Source organism: Rhinolophus ferrumequinum, chromosome 19 (assembly GCF_004115265.2).
Source record: "Rhinolophus ferrumequinum isolate MPI-CBG mRhiFer1 chromosome 19, mRhiFer1_v1.p, whole genome shotgun sequence".
Lineage (NCBI taxonomy): Eukaryota > Metazoa > Chordata > Mammalia > Chiroptera > Rhinolophidae > Rhinolophus > Rhinolophus ferrumequinum.
Genome location: NC_046302.1, coordinates 49,366,638 through 49,385,824, shown reverse-complemented (window position 1 = coordinate 49,385,824; position 19,187 = coordinate 49,366,638).

The window sequence follows — 19,187 nt, the reverse complement described above, 5'->3', positions numbered from 1 at the left end:
TAGCTCCTTGGATATGAGCACACTGCTGTCCTTCCCCTCGTACTGCACAGAGAGCGAAGCATGTCAGGAAAAGCAGGAGCTGAAGTCCCGTTCAAATCTTCGCGGTCTCTTTCACTGTGATTCACTCTCTTCTCTCAGCAACGACAGAAACAAAAACAGTGATAAGAATGCCGGCAAGAGTTATGAGGCTGAACTGACATCATGCGCGTGAGGGCCCAGCGTAAGACCTGGGCACCGAGGTAACTACGGTTCCCTCCTTTCCCGGACAAATTTGCTGGGAAAGTGGTCAGAACCCCCTGCCTCTCCTCCCTTATTCTCACCTTGCTTGTCAGGCTCTGCAGGGACTTCCATTTTTGTTGACCTTCTGCCCATGTAACAAGGGTAAACACTGCCTCTGCCTAGAGATCTTGCCTGCACCGCTTTACATGACGCAGCATTATCTCGTGCAGTTTACACAGCAGCTCACAGAAGTCCTCCGACAATGGAGAGTCAGAATAGGTGGCCTGAGTTCTGTTTCAATGCAGGGGTCTGCATTGATGAGTCAGGGGTCTGCAGCTTCAGGGTTTGATCCCTAGGATTCTGAAAAACCTGATTGGGGGCGGTGGGGGGTGGGGAGGAGGCGGGCATACTGAGTAGCTTTTATTTGGATGCTTGGGGAATGTGTTGGATAATCAGAAGTCAGTCCAGCCCTCCCCCTCGCCCCGTCCCAGGAACCACAAATGTGCAGCTGTGCCTGTTAGTTTGGAGTGAGTGGGTCAACATGAGGTCGGCGGAGGGTATGTCAAACATCCCTTCCTCACCCTTGTTTGCTTATTTGGTGCCTGTTACTGCCATCGCGTCCCGGTCCTTCATTGTCTACAGGAGAAACTGAGGCACGAGGGCAGTGGCCGTCACACCAGCAGCAGCACCGCGTGGTAAAAACGTTGTCCTCGTGTTTCAGCCTGGAGCCCACGCCACCACACCTGCGGCCTGCAGACTGTTTGTAGACAAGATGCCAAACTCTGTGTGTGTTATGTAAACAGGTTTTGTGGGAAGACAGGCAGAAAATAGAGAGCTTAAGCCGACTGGCAGCTAAACAATGGATGGAAAGAGAGACTGGAAGCCAGGTGTGTAGGGGAGACCAGAGAAAGGGACAAGAAATAAATCAAAGGAGCAGGAAGACAGGCTGGTCAGGGCAGAAACCTGATGAAAGGCATGGGATGAGTTACCTGGTACGTGGCTGCCAGGCCAGGACAGAGCTGTGGGGTTCTGCGTGCACACGGAGGCTGTTTGTTCTGTCGTTACACCAGAAATTGAGGGAAGGACCTGGAATACCAAACAAAAATCCTTGCCAACTATAAGACTCGCAAGCAGACTGAAAGGGAAGGCGGGCAGTTGTGGGCAGCAGCCCCGGGTCTTGAATCAAAGGAAAAAGCAGAGGACACATCAGAGGAGAAAACAGATTCCAAACCTTTAGGCCTGGAAGACACTGTCTAATTTAACTCCTTCCTTTATAAGTAAGAAAGCTGCAGTCCAGGGAGGTTAAATGACAGGGCAGCAAGTTGCTGAGTCTGCATGCAAAAATCACTCCACACCCCTTTCCTAGTTATCCAGACATTGTGGGTTGAATAATATCCCCCAGTGGGCTACTATAACACAAATACTGGGTGGCTAAAACAACAAACATTCATTTCTCGCAGTGCTGAAGCCTAGAAGTCCAAGGTCAAAGGCCAGCAGATTCGGTGTCTGATGAGAGCCCAGCTCCTGGTGCATGGACAGCAGGCTGCTCGCTGTGTCCTCGCAGGGCAGAAGGGTGAGGGAGCTCGCTGGGGTCTCCATGACAAGGGCACAAATTCCATTCATGAGGGCTCCATCTTCATGACCTCATCAACCCCCAAAGGCCCCACCTCCAGATAGCATCACATTGGGGATTAGGTTTCAACATTTGAATTCTGGCAGGGGTACAAACATTTAGTCTATTACAACAAGGAAGGAATGAAACATTCCAACAGTCCCACCTACCTGCTCTGAGTATATCCTGCCCAGGGTCTGTCACTGGTCCCTCAAATCCACTTCCCTGCTCAAGAAGGAAAGTGGGGAGATCATTCCATATTACAGGGGTATGGGAGTGGGGATGCATTAGCAGTGCCCTTGGCACATTTTGCAAGTCCCTGTGTGTATCTGGTTGCCCATCACCTCTTCACACGCATGTCCAGACTCCCAGTCAGTGTGGTGGCGGGAGAGCAAGACTCCATTTCTGGAACAAGTCTCGACGGGATGCCACTGGCTGTTGCTGGGTGCTTGGAGTACAACTAAGAATGCTCTGCATTTCACTCAGGCATCGTCCCCTTCATAGGGCGGGTGAGCAAACGTCAACATTTATTCAACTACTTGACCTCAGCAGTAGCTCCTGTATTCCTCTAAAAAAGGAAATCCAATGAAATTTAAAGAGTTTCAACAGTGGTCCCATTCAAGTTATTTTTAATAGTTGCTTTGCCTCTGGTCATTTCCAACTAAAATGTGAACCTTTACCCAGCTATATTTAGAACAGTGAAAAGGTAAACTGAGGCATATGAAAACTTTTAACAATTTATTTGAGCAAAAATCTATTGGACTCGGGTAGCACCAAACTGAGTAAGGAGCTGCCCACTTCCAGGAGCCAGGGGAGACATAGAGAGAAGGTGCAGAAACAAAGAAAGGTAATTCTGTGATTGGCTGTAGCTTCAAGCCTCTTTGGCTGTGATTGGGTATCCTCAGGCTTCAATTCCTTAACCTAATATAGTGTGGGTTAGCTATATTTACAGGCTTAGTTTCCAGTTTGCTTATGGAGATACAAAGCGTTAGGGCCATCACGCCCTGATGGCTTCCTATTAAGTTAACAGAACCTGCACAGAGAATTGTGTGCTGGGTTTAAACAATACATTTTGTTCTAGTAATTAGACATTTGTCTCACTGTCGCCTGGTGCTGGCAGCAGTTCCTCTGGGTTTTCTTGGCCATGACACGGGAAGTGAACCAGGCAGAAGCTGCCCTATTTTGTTCAGTTTGGACTGTTGAGAGCTTTGTATTTCTTTATGGTGTAATTGCTTAGTCAGTTATGTAGAGGGCAAAATAGTATAGTTATTAAGAGCGTGGACCCTGCAGCCAGACTGGGTTCGAATGCTGGCTATGCTGCTCACTGACTGGCCTTATGACCTTTGGCAGCTGGCTGATCCTCTGTGCCTTAGTTTCCTCATCCATGAAATGGGACTGCTAATATTACTTACAGGGTTTTTGTGAAGGTTAAATGAGTTAAGAACGTGAAGTGTGTAGAGTTGTGAGGACCACATTGTACGCACTTAAGGTGACTTGGGTTTATTTCAGTTCATGCTTTACAAGTATTTGCCATCTCTTCCTGCTTTTAAAGCTGCTATCGGCAAGTAGCGGGAGAAGGCATCATTGGCAGCATAACAAACTGTGGTTTGATCCGCAGCCCCCGATTTCCACATGTGCAAAACACTGCTGAAGGAAATTCTTTTTGTGAATGTCTGCAAAATATTTGTTCTTCCTCCTAAGTGCCTTTTGCTCCATTATAACCTTTCTGAGAATGGAGGGACTGATAATTGCTTTTATAGTAAATTTGGTAAAGGTGCATCTTTTTTATTTGGCAGGGATATAGAAAGGGGACTCTGTATCCTGAATCCTTGTTCCTGAGTGTCCTTGAACTTGTGCCTGGGTTGGAGGGGGCGCAGAGGGAGGTGCTGAGGACTCAATGACATCATGCTCATAAAGTGACAGCCTGGCACATTCCAATGCTCCATAGAGATATGTTCCCATTCTTTGCTCTTCTGACCTGTTTACCAGCCCGAGCTATATTACTACAGCTGTGGCAAGGCTCCCTGCCCCTGCCCCACGGTAATAATGACTGCATAAGGACAATTGTTTTACACGGACAGTCAATGAGCGAGCCTTAGGAAGGAAATGCACACGATAAGATTTCACAAGTAAAATTAGCCACTAGATCAGCAAAGCAAAGAGGCGTTGAATTAGTGGTCCATGCTCCAGAACTATGGCCTCAGACAGTGAATTTGCTCTTTGACAATTTCTCTTTGAGGAAATTGCCTCACCAGGTGGCAGGGGTGGCACGCCATAACCGTGCCTGATACCCTGGCTGGGGTTTGAATCAGGGTTACAGCAGATGGGGTGGGCCTGCTGTGAATTTTTGCCTATAGTCATGAATCCACTCCAGGACCAACCTTGGCTGCATCAGGAAAAACACACAGACAGACAAATCTCAAAGAAAATGAAAAACAAGTCCAGGCTGATTTCTGAGAACTCCAAAGACTCCTGCGAGGAGATGCTTCGTCTCCTCGCTGCTGGGACCCTGGCTGTCAAGAAATACAGTGGGTTTATAGGCTTCACGGGAAATAGAACTGTCAGCTAAGAACTATACCGCTCGTGGGCTGTGCAATGCCATTCTCTGTAGCAGTTTTTCTGTAGTGGCTAATTACCAAGGTACTAAACCAATTATTTGCAGACACCCGCCCCTGAGGATCTAGCTTCTCCAAAGCATTTATTCCAAAGCTGTCCTTTCTGCCCATTGCTTTCTCACGGAAATTTGTTCTCTTCTTTCCCCTAGTGGGAAAAGAGTTGCCCCTTTAAATATAGCTCGTATAACTTCCACATGAGCCCAAACCATCCATTCTGAGAGCACATGATGGAGTAGTCTTTATATAAACACTGCAGTTCCCCACCATAAGACAATGGCCAGATTTCCTATATCCCAAGCTTCCACATATCCCGGCCCTGGGATTGTACAGCTGCAGTTGGTTATTCAAAAGAGAGGGTTTTGAATGCCACTTGTTTCCTCTTAGTACAAGCTCCAACTTATTACCTGCCTCCTATTGTTCGCTTTTGCTGGGGAATGCCTGTGCCTGAGGCCTCCCAGGGAAGAGTAACAATGGCCCCAGGAATTCACACAGCAGCTAGAAAATTAGTAGGCAAAGAAATTTGTCTTCTATTCAGAAAAAAGAATGACTGATTATTGTCAGGGTTCTGCAAAAGTCTGTGCCTTTGCACTGGTTGTTGAGTGGCCCTAGATAAAGCCTATGAGATAATCTGCCCAGAAGGCCGAGGAAGCTTTCTGAGTTCTAGCTGGGCTCCAGCATCTTCTTGAGTGAGGAGACATATTGGTGGACATGCTTTCTTGAGTAGGGACTAGAAGAACATGAACTCTGAACATTTCCTGCAGATGTTCTAAGCTTCCTAGAAAGTTTTGTTATTCTGTTTTGAAATTCTATTAAACTGTAGGAAGAGGTATGAATGCCTGAAAGGCCCTCTAAATGTCTATTTGGAGACATTGATTGTGTGTGTGTGTGTGTGTGTGTGTGTGTGTGTATTCACATTTATAGGTTAAATTCTTTTATACAGGAAGAGAGGCAGGTGTTTTTGAGGACATTGTTTCTGACGCTAGGCTCTGGGTGAAAGGTCTCTGGTTGCCAAAGGAATGGTTGTATTCAATCTCACATTGTACAGAAACAAGGTAATCGAAAGGTCTGCTTCCCAAACTTGTACACAGGCAAGGTAGCTTCTCAGGGACTCGCAAGTTTGAGTGAGGAAAAGACAGGTAAATGTACCCTAATGCCTACAAGTGACATTCCAGGGTCAAAAGCAATGTCCCAAGGTGGCTAGTGGACAACCAAGCAGCTGCTCTAATGAATAACAGGTAAATAGAAAAACACAGAGTCAGATGACTGTACAAAACCCCAGAGAATTAGATTTCTCTTACTAGGGAAAGCATAGCATAGAAAGAAGAGTATATAGACCAGAGATCAGCAAACTTTTCTGTAAGGGAACCCCAGATAATACTAAATATTTTAGCCTTGGTGGGTCACAGGGTGTCTGTCTCAACTCTTCAGCTCTATTGTAGGAGCAGGAAAGCAGCCATAGACAATACATCAGTGAATGGATGTGACTGTATCCCAGTAAAATTTGATGGACCCTGAAATTTGAATTTCATATTATTTTCGTGTATCACAAACACTGTTCTTCTCTTTTTTCCCCCCACCCCTTTAAAAATGTAAAACCAGTTTTTCTTAGCTCATGGGATGTACAACCACAGGCAGTGCACTGGACTGGGTGGTAGTTTGTCAACCCTTGGTGTGACAATAAACGGGTATGAAGCAACATAGACCACCAGACCACAAGACTTCAAGATGAAATTCTTCTTTAGAGATAATGAGTGCAGACTTTAAGAAAGAAAATGCAAGCATTTGCCACTTATAGCCAAATCCCCTACCCTAACACACATCGTGGCTTAAGAACATGGATGGTCGACTGCCGTGATTCTTAAAGTCTGGTCCCTGGACCAGTATCACCTGTTAGCAATGCACGTTCTCAGCCTCCACCTTTGTCCTTCTGAATCAGAGACTCCAAAAGGAGGGGGCCCAGCAGCCTTTATTTTAATAAGCCCGCTAGGTGATTCTCAGGAACACACAAGTTTGAGAATCACGGATGTAGAGGACCAGAGTGAGGCAGGCCTGGATTTTAACTGCAGCTCTGCCACTTTTTAGCCTGAGTAAGTTCCTGAGTATCAGCCTCAATTTTCTCGTTGGTAAATGGGGGTGTGAGCTGAACAGAGAGAAAAAGGTATAAGAATAGACTGAAAACTGCCGTTCACCACATCTGCTTTCTAAAGCAGATATTATCATTCATATCAAAGGCAAAAATATTTTCTAAACTGCTCCATCTCATTGACCATGGCTGGAGAAGAGAAAGAAAAGACTGGGTAATTTCGAGGGTAAATCAGTTCAGATACCTGGAGTGGTGCTTTCGCTCCTGGCGATACTCATGGATAGACAAGAAGAGCCCAAAGTAGGGGTAAGAGCTGCATTGAGTTTGGGAGGAAGGATTTAGGTAAGCTTAGAAAATGAGAGATAGAGAGGAACGAAGAGTATCAGGCAAAGGAGGAAGGCTCTGGAGAAATGTGGCCATTGGGAAACCCCTGATATTTGATGGGCTGACCAAAAGATTTGGAAAATGGGTGACTCATGCTCAATTTTAGATACTGGTAATTTGACACTGTGCTGCTTCAAGGCTAGGTCTCTCCATTGTCTTAAACTTTCAGTGAAGTCGACTTTGAAACAGAGCGACTGCTTGAATATATTTGGAAGGAAATCACAGCAAAGAGCCATGTTGCAGGTCTCGAGCCACAGCTGATGGGGGAAAGACGAGAGCTGTGCAAAGGGACAGAGACAGACAGAGTAGAAGCATGGAGACAGAAGTGCCTTGGGAACTCACTGGAACTTGCCCGAGAACTTGCCAGAATCTTGGCCTTCCCACAGAATTAAAGATAGAGACATTAAGCCAATTTTATTTCAGCCTCAAATGATACAGTGACTTCAGCCAACCCCTGGATGCATTTGTACCTACATGGAAGGCAGCTGCAGGAATCAAAGCAGAAAGCACATGTAAATCACAGCCCATGGAATCTGGCACTTAGTATGTCCTCAGTGATTGGTAACTATGATTAGGGTGGTGGTTGTTCTTGGGTGCTGTTATTCTTTAAATTGCCAGGCTTGTCTGTTTGGATCAGAAATTCCATTTTTCATAAAGAAGAGTTGGATGGGAAATCCCACTCCCTTTTGGTTAAACGTCTCTCTTAGTTATGATCATAGATGTTTGCTTTGCTGGATCACGGCATCGCCATAACCCAGGCGAGGCTACCACCTGGGAGCAGCTTGTGGAATGTCAGGGAACCACCCGAGGAGATCATTCTCCTACTTGCACTGGATTTGAGAAAGACTTGTGTAGTATCACAAAAGTGTTGGCTAACTATGGGCCAAATCTGGCCTGTGGCCCTGCTAAGGATGGTCTATATGCTTTTGAAGGATTAAAAAAAAAAACAACAACAACAACAAAAAACAAACCTCAAAAGCCAAGGGATATGTGACAGAGATTGTATGAGGCCAGCAAAGCCTCAAATATTGGCTCTCAGACCATTTACAGAAAGTATGCTGGCAGACCTCACCATCTGGGAGGACAGAGGGAACCTGGGGAGGGTGTCACAAGCATCCTAGCAGTTTTGGGTGCAGGGACGCAGTTGTGCTCCTAACCCGGCAATGTGTCTGGTCCACGCCAGGCCTCAGGATCAAGCCATCCTCACCATGGCCCCACAGAGCAGGATCCAGGGAGGGAAAGGAGCCCTGGTCTCAGGGCTGAGGCTGGGAGATGCTGGTGTTGCAGGCATGCAAACTCTTCTGCCCCCAGAAACCCCAGGAGGGATCCCTGGCAGGGACAGTTGTCTTCGCCTGTGGGAGAAGCAGGAGTAGGGCACTTGGGGACAAGGTCACCATCTGTAAGTGCTGTGAGAGATGGGAAGCAGGGCTGGAGGTGGGAGAGGACTTTGAGGGGAGCCTGACGTGGGGACGGAGGCCTGAGGCAGCTCAGCAAGCTGATCGCACAGGATGGGCCTAGGAGACAGGCCACTTGCTGCCGAGACCTGAGCTTTGGGTCAGTAGATCCTATAACACACGATGCAAGGTCCCACACAGATGGCCACCACCCTGCCTTCTGTCTGAGGCCTCCTCACTTGTCCCTGCCACAGGCTGCTGGGAAGGAAGGAAGAGAGAACCTCCAGTCTCCAGACTCCTTCCTTCCCTGGGCCTGACCCACATTTGTTTACACACAACCAGGGGAATGTTTCTAGTCTCTACATTCAGCCTGTTTGGGGTTCAGAGTAAGAAAGACAGTGAGATCTGACAACCAGACTCCACATCACAGTGCTGTTGTGAATCCGCCCTCCTCCTCCCCCGGCCCCCTTTCTGGCATCTTGGGCATTTCTGCAGAGTGGGGTTCAAACAGAGGTGCATTCTTCTTAGGGGAACAATCCCACTGCCTTGCCTAAAGCTGAGCTCTTCGGCCAAAGCACACAGTGTTCCGGGCAGCAGTGTTGAATCAGCAGGTGCTGGCTGGCTGGGCCACCTTGTCCAGGACGTCCCCTGGACCAGGGGATAAGCCAGATAAGTGACAGCTAAGCCCCTTGGGAGTGGGGATCTAGCAGTGCTGAGAGGTGTTGAGGGATGGTCAGGGGTCAGGTGGGCCTGAGCGAGGGGTCATGATGCTGGGGCCAGGCGAGGGGAGGGCCTGCGCTGGAGATGCCCACTGTCAGGGCTGCTGTGGCGACTGGGTGGTATTTCTGTGGCATTTTCCAGGAACCAGAGGTCAGATTAGGAGGAAGTTGTTTTAAACTCTCTAACAGAAGGGACCTTGTCTATTTTATTCCCTTCTGAATCCCCACTGCTTATTTCAGTGCATGCCTCATGAAAGGCACTCAAATATCTCTTGATGCTGGGCGTGTTGGAAGCCCTCTTTGAAAAAAAAAATAGCTCGTTTTGTAAAGAAGGAGTGACTCACTACCCAGTGGTTGGTGCAGCAATCTAGTCTGGAAATTCTTTCCCTCTAAATTCAGTCACTCAGTGCTACTGAGCCCCTACTGTGTGTTTAACTCTGTGATAGAAAGAGAGAAATGTAACTCACTCAGGTAGTTAACGTTCTTGGTGAGAAAATGAACCATGAACGCAGGTTCTGGCTGACTTACTTCTCTAACTTGATTGCCCCATTCTATCTTGAACTTACGTTTCGGGCACCCTCAGTTGCTTGTATCAAATACAGTGTAATGTCCTAGGAGTCAGAAAGCCCTGGTTCAAATCCCGGCTCTGCCACTTCCTGACCTTACGTAAGTGATTTAAATGCTCTAAGCCTCGGCTTTTCATCTGTACAATGGAGATGGGAATAGTGTCCATCTTTGAGTCAGTGGTGAGGATTAAATGAAATGATGAAGGCGATATACCTAGAAAAGTGCTTGGAGTTGACTAGAGCAGGAGTTTGAATTTAGCTATTATTAGCTTGGCCTAAATGCACAGCCTAACTCTCCATCCACTCTTTCTCTAGTTTAGTTATAACAATTCTCCTCTGGAAGGAAGCTTCCTCAGATACCTTCCCTCTCCTGAGTGCCTCCTCCGTGCTTCCACTGTAACCTGGGCTCATCACGTCCTTGCATTTGCTGCCTTGTATTATTATTGTCAGTTCCAGTGTCTGTCTCTTCGTCAGAGAGCTCCCAGAAGTCAGGGCACTGTTTGACTTAGCCCCTCCCCTCTGGCTTGCATGATTTTTTGTTGTGCTAAGCATTCAAGTATTTACTGAACAAGTGAATGGAAAAGTTATGTTTGCATCATTTAGGAGATAAAGGGTTGTTACAGATAATAGGGCCTTACATACGGTCAGAGGAAGAGGAGAAATGCAGAAATCCCTTAAGTAACAGCTTAAGGGATATGTTCAAAGGGGGGAAGGAAGGACCATTTGACAAGTGGCAGTCTATGCATGGCGTTGTTGTATTATGTATAATTTTTTTTTTAGAAAAGAACTCTGTTTAAACAAATGATGGTGATGTGTATTTAAGTTTTTTTTAACTGCTACCCGAGGAGTACTTATTTAACATTTGACGTTTCCTAGTGCTCTTGGGTTATTTAGGAATTATTTAGGAATACATAATATATATTCTATATGCTTGACACTAACACGTCAGGTAAATGTATTTCCAGTGAACACCAGAAGGTGTATTAATTAGCATACTGGGTGTTCGAGTTTAGTTTCTCATCGATGGAATGAGTGATGTTTGTTAGACTGGTTAGACAAGTATAGGCATCCTCGCCTTTCCTGAGCGAAGTATAAGAGGCTCATCTCCTGTGGAATGGCCTCCAGGTCTTATCATTCCAGTAGATCTTGGGTCCACCTACTTCAGGAGAATTCTGTCATCCGACCGATTAACCGAATCTTGCTGCGAGCGTCTTGTGACATCTGCTTCGAGTGAAAGGCTGGAGAGCTGGGACTTTGCTGAGCTTACAAACCAGGTGGTCTAATGTTTGTTCCTGCTGGCTGAGAAGCATCTCAATGTGTCACAATGCCGCCTGAGACTTGCTTTCATGGTAACAGGTAACCTGGTTGAGAGGCGGTGGGAGAAGACACTTCCGGCCCTCACTCCCTCTCACCACGGAAGGCGCCAGAAGGTGAAGAATGTGACACTGCAACAGGGAGTGGCCATTGGGTCAGGTTGCCTTGAATGTGTGGTTTAGGAGGGCCGTGGTAGCGATGCAAAGAGAAAAGCAAACATGTATCGGAGGGACCCAAAGGAGATCAGAATCGGCAAGATTTGGTGACTGATGGAATATGGCGGCCAGTGAGAAGGTATGTCAAAAACAAAACCACACGTACATAGGGATATACAAAGTACATCTTATATAGTTCATGTGGTCCTCCCAACACCCCAGAGGGGTGGTGGATTGGGCAGTAATTAGAAACTGAGGCACCGAGTGTCAAAGTGCCCATGACTTGCCCAAAGTCACGTGACTAAGAAGTCACAGTCCTGAGATCCAGACTCAGGTTTTCAAATACCAGGTCAATTTCTCTTTGCATTCTACCTCATCAACTCAAAGGTTTTGAGGCTGGATGACTGGGAGGAACGGGAGGTTGGGAAAGAAAGCAAACAGCGTTGAGATCAAGGGAAAGAGGAGCAGTGGAAGGAAGTAGACTGTGAAAGATGGAGGATGGATTGGCTCCTCACAGGTGGGGCCTTTCCCTCATGTGATGGGTGCTGCTATGGTCTGAATGTTTGTGACCTCCCAGAATTCACATGTTGAAAATCCTAACCCCAAAAGTGATGGTATTAGGAGGTGGGGCCTTTGGGAGGTGATTAGATCCTGACAATGGAGCCCTCATGAATGCAATTGGTACCTTAAGAAAAGAGACTTTGGAGAGCAATCTTGTCCCTTCTACCATGTGAGGACACGAGAAGTCTGCAACCTGGAAGAGGGCCCTCGCCCGACCGTGCTGGGAGCCGGATCTCAGACTCCTGGCCTCTAGAATGGTGAGAAATAGGTTTCTGTTGTTTATCAGCCTCCCATCGGTGGGGTTCTGTGACAGCAGTCTGAACGGACTAAGACAGGTGCTGACGTGGGCTCTGCCCATGAGAGGGGCACCACTTCTCTGTGCACCCACGTCAGCCTCTTCCCCAAATTCAAGGGCAATTCTGTACAGGATTCCAGCATGTCTCTAGAGCTTACTCTCCAGTTTGCAGACTTCCTGCATCCCCCTCTGTTTGGAGCCCTCTGTCTTACCCTCAAATGTTCCCCCAGTAAGAAACAAAAGGGCCCTTCTGCCCTATATCTTAGTTTGGGTAAAAGGGTTTTCCGTGCATCAAGGGAAAGAAATGGGAAATCAAAGCCACAGAACATATTTTCGTTGGAACTGTCACTGTTGACACTTGGTGACTCTTAGCGTGTGAAACAACAGGTCCTTTGTGGTCATTTAGAGCTGCCTTGTTGAGCAAAGCCTCCTATCTCAGCATCTTCCCGCTGTTTCAAAAAATAAGTAAATAAATATGATAAATATCACATTCTTTATTGTTGATGTTCACAACACCGTAGAACCAAAGCTAACACAAAGCACCTTACTTTGGTTTTTTATTTGTCATCCCTTTAATTTAGACCATCAACTCTCCTGTGAAGCCTTTAAAAAATACAGACTCCCGGCCTGGCCCCTGCTGGTTCTGGTGTTGCAGATATCAAAGAGAGACTGTCTTTCCCTCCAGAGAGTCAGCTGTGTTTATGTTTAAGGAACCTTTGCTCCTTTGTTCTAGGACAAGCTACAGGCTTGAGTGAAGATAGAACTTTCCTTGTGCTCTTTTCCAACACCCATGTTGTCTCGTTTGGTGGAAGCCACGCACCACATTAGTAATAACTTGCCTTCAGGCCTAGGTTAGCTCTGTACTCCCCGAGTGCCCCCCACCTTTTCCATTTGGCCTCAGCCTCTGCTTCTAAATTGGCCTTGACAGATTTAGAAAGTGCCGGGAGACATTTCTGCCCAGTGCACAACTGAACTTGACGTGGGGTTCTGGCCAAGAGGGCTGGTGGGCGAGAGTCTGGTCAGGGCTTCTGAAAGTAGTTTACGAAGAAGACACGGACCAGGAAAAGAGACTTTGGAAATGAAATCTCCAAGGTTCTCGAGAGGTGCAGGCAGAATCTGATCTGAAGGCATAAGAAACAGCTTGGGGGGAGGAGTTGGGGAGATTGCAAACTCTAGTCCCGTTTCTATATTTTAATTCTTCTTGCTGAAGCTAAGCTTCTAAATGAAATGTAAATATTCCTAGGTGGCCTGTATACATATTCTTCTACCCTTATACTTCAGTGTGAATGAATATATTAGATCCTTTCCTGAAATCAGGAGGGAAAAAGAGAATGGTGATTGGATAAGAAGAGCAGACGGGACGGTGGTTGGGAGCCTGCCAGGATACGGGGCGGGGACAGGGCACAGAGGCAGGCGCATAAGCGGCAGGCTGAGGACACGGGGCTCTGCGCTGACATGTCTTTGGGAAATGGCTCTCGTGGACGCCTTGAGCTTGAACGGATAGAGGAGCATTTTCAATAGCTTGAAGTCTTAGTTCCTCAGTGATTTTTTTTTTTAAACACGGAGAAAACTTAGTAGTTGGCTATGTGTTTCTGCGAAAGGAAGTTACATTGTCCTCACTGATTTTAGTGTGTTTTTATTATGGTTAAATATGCATAACATAAAATTGACCACTTTAACCATTTTTAAGTGTACAGTTCAGGGACATTAGGTACATTCACTCGGTTGTTCAACCATTCCCACATCCATCGCCATAACTTTTTCGTCATCTCAAACTGAAACTCTGTCCCCATTAAACACTAAGTCCCCATCCCCCCTCTCCAGTCCCTGGTAAACACTGTTCTACTTTCTGTCACTATGAATGACTCTAGACATTTATAACTGGATCCTCCAAGATACAAATCACTTGCTCGTACTCTGCAAATAGCTCCCTCTCCTTGGATAAAATCAATTGCCTTCTCTGGTGTGTTTTCCCGTGTTTTAGCCTTTTGTGTCTCCAAGTACCCTTTGCCCTAGTGCCCAAGGCCATGTTCTCCCTCACTTCTCCCAGCCAGAAAGACACACTGCTTATGTATCTAGAGAAATCCATGGGTTTACAAGCAAGGAGTGGAAGAAACCAGTTCCTCCCAGAAGGCCCAGGAATCTAGGAAATCCCAAATGAGTGTCTGAAAGGTGACCTTGGTCACTGGGCCAAATGTGAGCTGTGACCCCTCGATTTTCCTTCCACTCCATCTCTTCCTTGGAGAATCCCAGGATCAACCAACAACAGTAACAAATGAAACAGCCTTGGCAATGCCCTACCCCACCTCCCCCACCATAACAGGGCTTCCCCTCCACAAGCTTGGATGAAACGCTCTTTCTGCTTCTGTCTTTGTCATTTGCGTGACACCTCCCACCTTCACGTGGTGGGTGCTGAAGAGAAGGGCCCAGCGCCCATCACTTATTTGCAGTAGGGTTCGACCAGCTTTCTCTGATTAGAAGCTGAGCATCTTGGCAGGTCCTGGTGGGCCTTCTAATCTGATGAGCCATGAGACCTCTCCGGACAGCTCTGGTCACTCAGCCACACACAGGACACTCATGACCCATCTGCTTTATAAACTACAGCAAATAGCAAGGCGGATCACTCCAGCTCACCTGTAAACTGGCTCTCACCAACCCTTTGGCTCTTAGGAGGCAGGTTCAAGGTAGCTAATAAGTAACTTGGTTGTAATTTTTTTATTCAGCTATGCGAACGTAACAGACCGCTTGATTGCAGTTGCATAAGTGAACCATGTAAGCACAAATGTGGCCCTTCTGTCACCTGCAAGCAAGAAACATGCTCTGAGTGGGGAATCCTTCTTTTGGCTTGTGTTACTACTGAATCAAAGGCGTTTTTAAAGCAAGAGAGGCACATTGTTTTTTTTTTCCCTCATAAAACTTAAGTTCCAGTGTTGTCTGAGCGGATTCTGTTCCCTTCAGGATTCCTCTGTTAGCTTGTCAATGGGTTTCTCAATCCCAGCTGCTGAGTATTGATTGGCCTCCTTGTTTAATTACCCAGCAGAGTGTATTCTCAACCAGTTTCGCTCCTGAAATGCCGGTGTCCTGCTTCTGGAGGAGGAGGGGATATTAATCCTTGTTTGCTTTTTAATTCCTGTTCCGAGCATAGCACATTCACACACAGGTTAATTTCTAAACCCACGCTCCTCTTACTTCCCTGCTCTCTTTGATCCGCCCTGGGAACCTCAGGGACACTGGAACCCTATCAACCTCTTCTTATTGCTCACGCAACCTCATTAAACAGCTTTGCAAACACCTGACCTGCTCGTGTCCCAGACTTTGGCTGGTAACAATCGTCCACAGTCCATTAATTTTTCTGTTCCCGTCTGAAGTCCTTTAGCGCAGAGGCTTTCAGGAACTGCGGACACCTCTCCATCTAAACCTGTCGGAGAAGGGAGAAGGCGGCGTCTCCCCGTGAGCCAGCTGAGGACCTGTTCCCAGGCCCTCTTTCTCAGCCGATCCAGCAAATATGTGACCCCACTGAATGTTAAGGGATTTGTGAGGCGAGAATATGTATAATGTCTCGGGAGACTGTAGACAGAGATGAGCTAAAGGGTCAGAGCATTATGTTTTCTTTGGTAATGACCTTTCTAGGCATGTAAACAAAATCTCATCCTTTTCATTTAATGCTGATGTTTTTACTTAAATTTCAGCTGGGAATGTTTGGATAATATCAGGAATGGCAGTGTGTGGCAGTCAGCAGAGGGGAAATCAGTTTCTTCGGTTCCTCACCTCCTGTCCCTGTGCCTCTGACCTAGCTGGGCGTCCCGGGAGTCCATTTAGGGTTTAGACACTTTGAGTCCAAGCTCTGTGACTCATCTCTCAGCCTATGGAAGAGATTTGTCAAAGGTCTGTGCTGGTTTGATTCTAGTGAGCTGTCAACTCCATTCAAACACATCAGCCTCCAGTGTAGTTGGCTTGGCCATAACCTTGAAGTTGAAGCTTAGTCAGAACAGCTTTAAGGAGCTCTACTGGGAATCTTTTATAGCATCTGAGCAGTCTGCCTGTATTTGGCTAATGTGTGTTTCCTTTCGCCTGATAGAGTGCAAAATGCCTTCAAACCCAGGAAAGGATCTCCGAGGGACAGGTGTCCTCCATGCTTTCTCAGGATATTAATGCCTTGGGATTTGGTGGCTTTAAGCTTCTAAGCAGTTCTGAAACTGCAACTAGGAAGCAGACTTTCGACCTTTGGGGTCTTTGATCTTGTATTTTTCTGTTGGAATGTTTAATATGATAGTTAAAAATAAACAAGCTAATGGATGCTTTTTCACAAGGCCATTCATAAATATCAGAAAACTCCTAGGAATAAGTGACTTCCAGTCCTTTCTAGTATCACAGACAGAGGCGGAGACTCAAAACAAGGCTTCCAGTCTCTCTTTATGATTGGGGAGTGCTGCTCCCAAGTCCCACAAGCTGTGACTAATGCAAATCTGACCTGTACAAATTGTTCCAGAAGGTGCTGATAGCATGCTAGAGACGTGGAAAAGGTTGCATTATGCATGAAAACACACATTAAGCTCGAGCATGGACTAACGCCATGAAGGAAGGCTCATGAGAGGCGCAGCACCCAACAGAAGGCTTTTTGCTTTCAGGTTTATGGGGCTCCTTTCTCAAGGTACAAATTTATGTTGTTTCTGGTGTCTGTGTCTTTACCTTTATATCCTTCCAGTCTTGTTCCCAAAGCCACCAGGAGAGAACAAGAGTGCAGGGCCATATGTAAGCCTTAGACAGTTGATTTAGAGTAACAAATAAAATGTAAACCCCCTAGGAAGGAGCCAGAGGCCTTTCGTTACATGTGAACCATTTGAATGAATTCAACAGTAAACACTATTTTAAATTATACACCTAAATGTTTGTGTTATAAATTTTGTACCTTTAAAATCCAGGGTGATAACTTAGCAGTAATTTTGACTTATGCAAAATCTGAGCATGCGAAACTGCCTGGAAGGGAAAAATTGCATAAGCTGGAATGTAAGTATTCATTTCAGTACTGGATGGTTGACTGGGATTGAATACATCAGTGTCAGTAACTAAACCTCAAATTAGAAGGGTAGGAAAAAACAAATCCTGTATACATATAAACACACACACACACACACACACACACACACACACACACACACACTTATTTGCCTATTTATTTAACATCTTAGCTTGATTTTCCCCAAAGGAGAGCCTAAGAGAGCCTTGCTGCCAGTAATTTACTTGGGAGTGTACATGACCCCAGGGAACAAGAGTGAGAACCAGAGCAAGGGATCAGAGCAGCGGAGGCCAAAATGAAGATGCATTTTTCAGTTGCTCACTGCTGCAACCTTCCAGTGCTCAGTCTTGCTGGAACCTTTTGAGAAACTGCATAAGACGCTCTCGGAATTGACTGCCCAGGGGGCTAAGGCGGGGTGTATTTATCCAAGAGTCCTGCCGAATCGTAAAAGTCCCAGTCCCCACTCACTCCCAGCCCACTCTGGGAGGCTCGTGTGAGTATAAAGCAGCTGCTTGTCAGGGAAGCTCCAGGGCTGGGAGCAAGAGCTAAGGGGAGAAGGCCCCAGACAGCATTCTCAGGCTGTGGCTATGGGAAGCTGGGCAAAGCCTCAGGGGACATGGTCACCATGGCAATGGCTGGAGCACAAGGTAAGGCCACGAGGAACCTAAAGTGATGCCAAACAGACATACCAAATACACTCCTTTTACGAGGGAGTGTGGGAGAAGAACAGTAGAGTGGGCCAGGGTTTAGAGTAAAGCTGAGTGGGATTCTCATGAGCAAGAGGCCAGGTCCAAACCCCAAACCTCAACACATGGCCTGATAAGTAGAGTCCATTTAAAGAGACAGATGATTTATTTGGTTACTGACTTCTGAGCCCTAGGGAAAATATATTGAAAATTGGGATCCTCTTGAAAATTTGAGAATTGTCTCAGGACAAAAAAGGATTGTCCTTTAGTTGTCGATTTAATCAAATAAGTAAGAACTGGGACTGAATAAGGGGACCCATCCCAGAGCAGCCATCAGAAATATACGGGACATCTGCCGAACTCAGTCAAGCCTGAGTTTCCTGTCAGCAGAGATGTCTGACCCGGAAAAACTTTGTGTGAAATACTGAATATGAAATGAGGCGTTAGTCTTGTGGAACCTTCCGTTGGAGTGGTACTAAGGTGCTTTATGCCTTACCTCCTTTTTATTTTTAACTAGAACAAATTTTATTGTGGTAAGAACACTTAACACGAGCTCTAGCCTCCTAACAAATTTGAAGCGTACAATACATTATTGTTGACGTGGAGGTACAAGGCTGTACAGCAGATCTCTAGAGCTTATTCTTCCTCCTTAAGTGAAGCTCTGTGCCTGATTAAAAATGTCCCCTTTCTCTCCCCACCCAGCCCCTGGTAACCACCGTTCTACTCTTTGATTTTATGAATTTGCCTCTTAAATATCTCATAGCAGTGGGACCATGCAGTACTTGCCTTTCTGTGTCTGGCTTATTTCACTTAGCATGATACCCGCAGAGTCCATCCATGTTGCCACATATTACAGAATATTCGACAATGTTTATGGGCCTCAGCTCTTTATCTGAGGGATGAAGAAACCCAAGGACAAGAGAGGCGAAGTAATCTGCCCAAGATCTCACAGCTCATCAGTAAAAGAGGCGGGAACGAGAACCCAAGTCGTTAGGTAGAGATTAGATCAGGCCAAAAAAAGAACATCTTGAACCAATGGGGGTTTGTTTTTCTCGTGAAAGGCCGAGAAGCAGATAGTTGCTGGTGTTGGTTCAGTGGTCAGGGATCTGTGACTCTGGCTTTTCCCTCAGGGCAGTCACAAGATGGTGGCTGCTGGAAGGCAGCCTTGTTCAGGGAACAACAAGTCCTCACAAGCCCCTTCAGTAACTTTGGCTTCACTTGTATTGGTCGGAGCTGTGTCACATGGCCACCCTCTGTGAGATAGGTCAGGAAGTATAATTTCTTCATTTGGGTGCATTACTACCCTAAGTGAAATGAGGTCTCTCTAGTAAGGAAGAGTGAGAGGGTGGATATTGAGTAGGTGACAGGGTTCACAACATACTCCCCAAAATAGGGTACCATGGCATATTGAGAAAAGGCAGGTGGGGGAGTTGACTTCCCCCAACTCCCCTGAAGGAGGTTAAAAGACCCTCATGTGGGAGGTGCCCTCCCTATACCTGGAGGAAAGGAGCACACTTATCACTGAAGATCGAGGGACACTGAACTGAGGAGGGAAGAACTGGCCTTG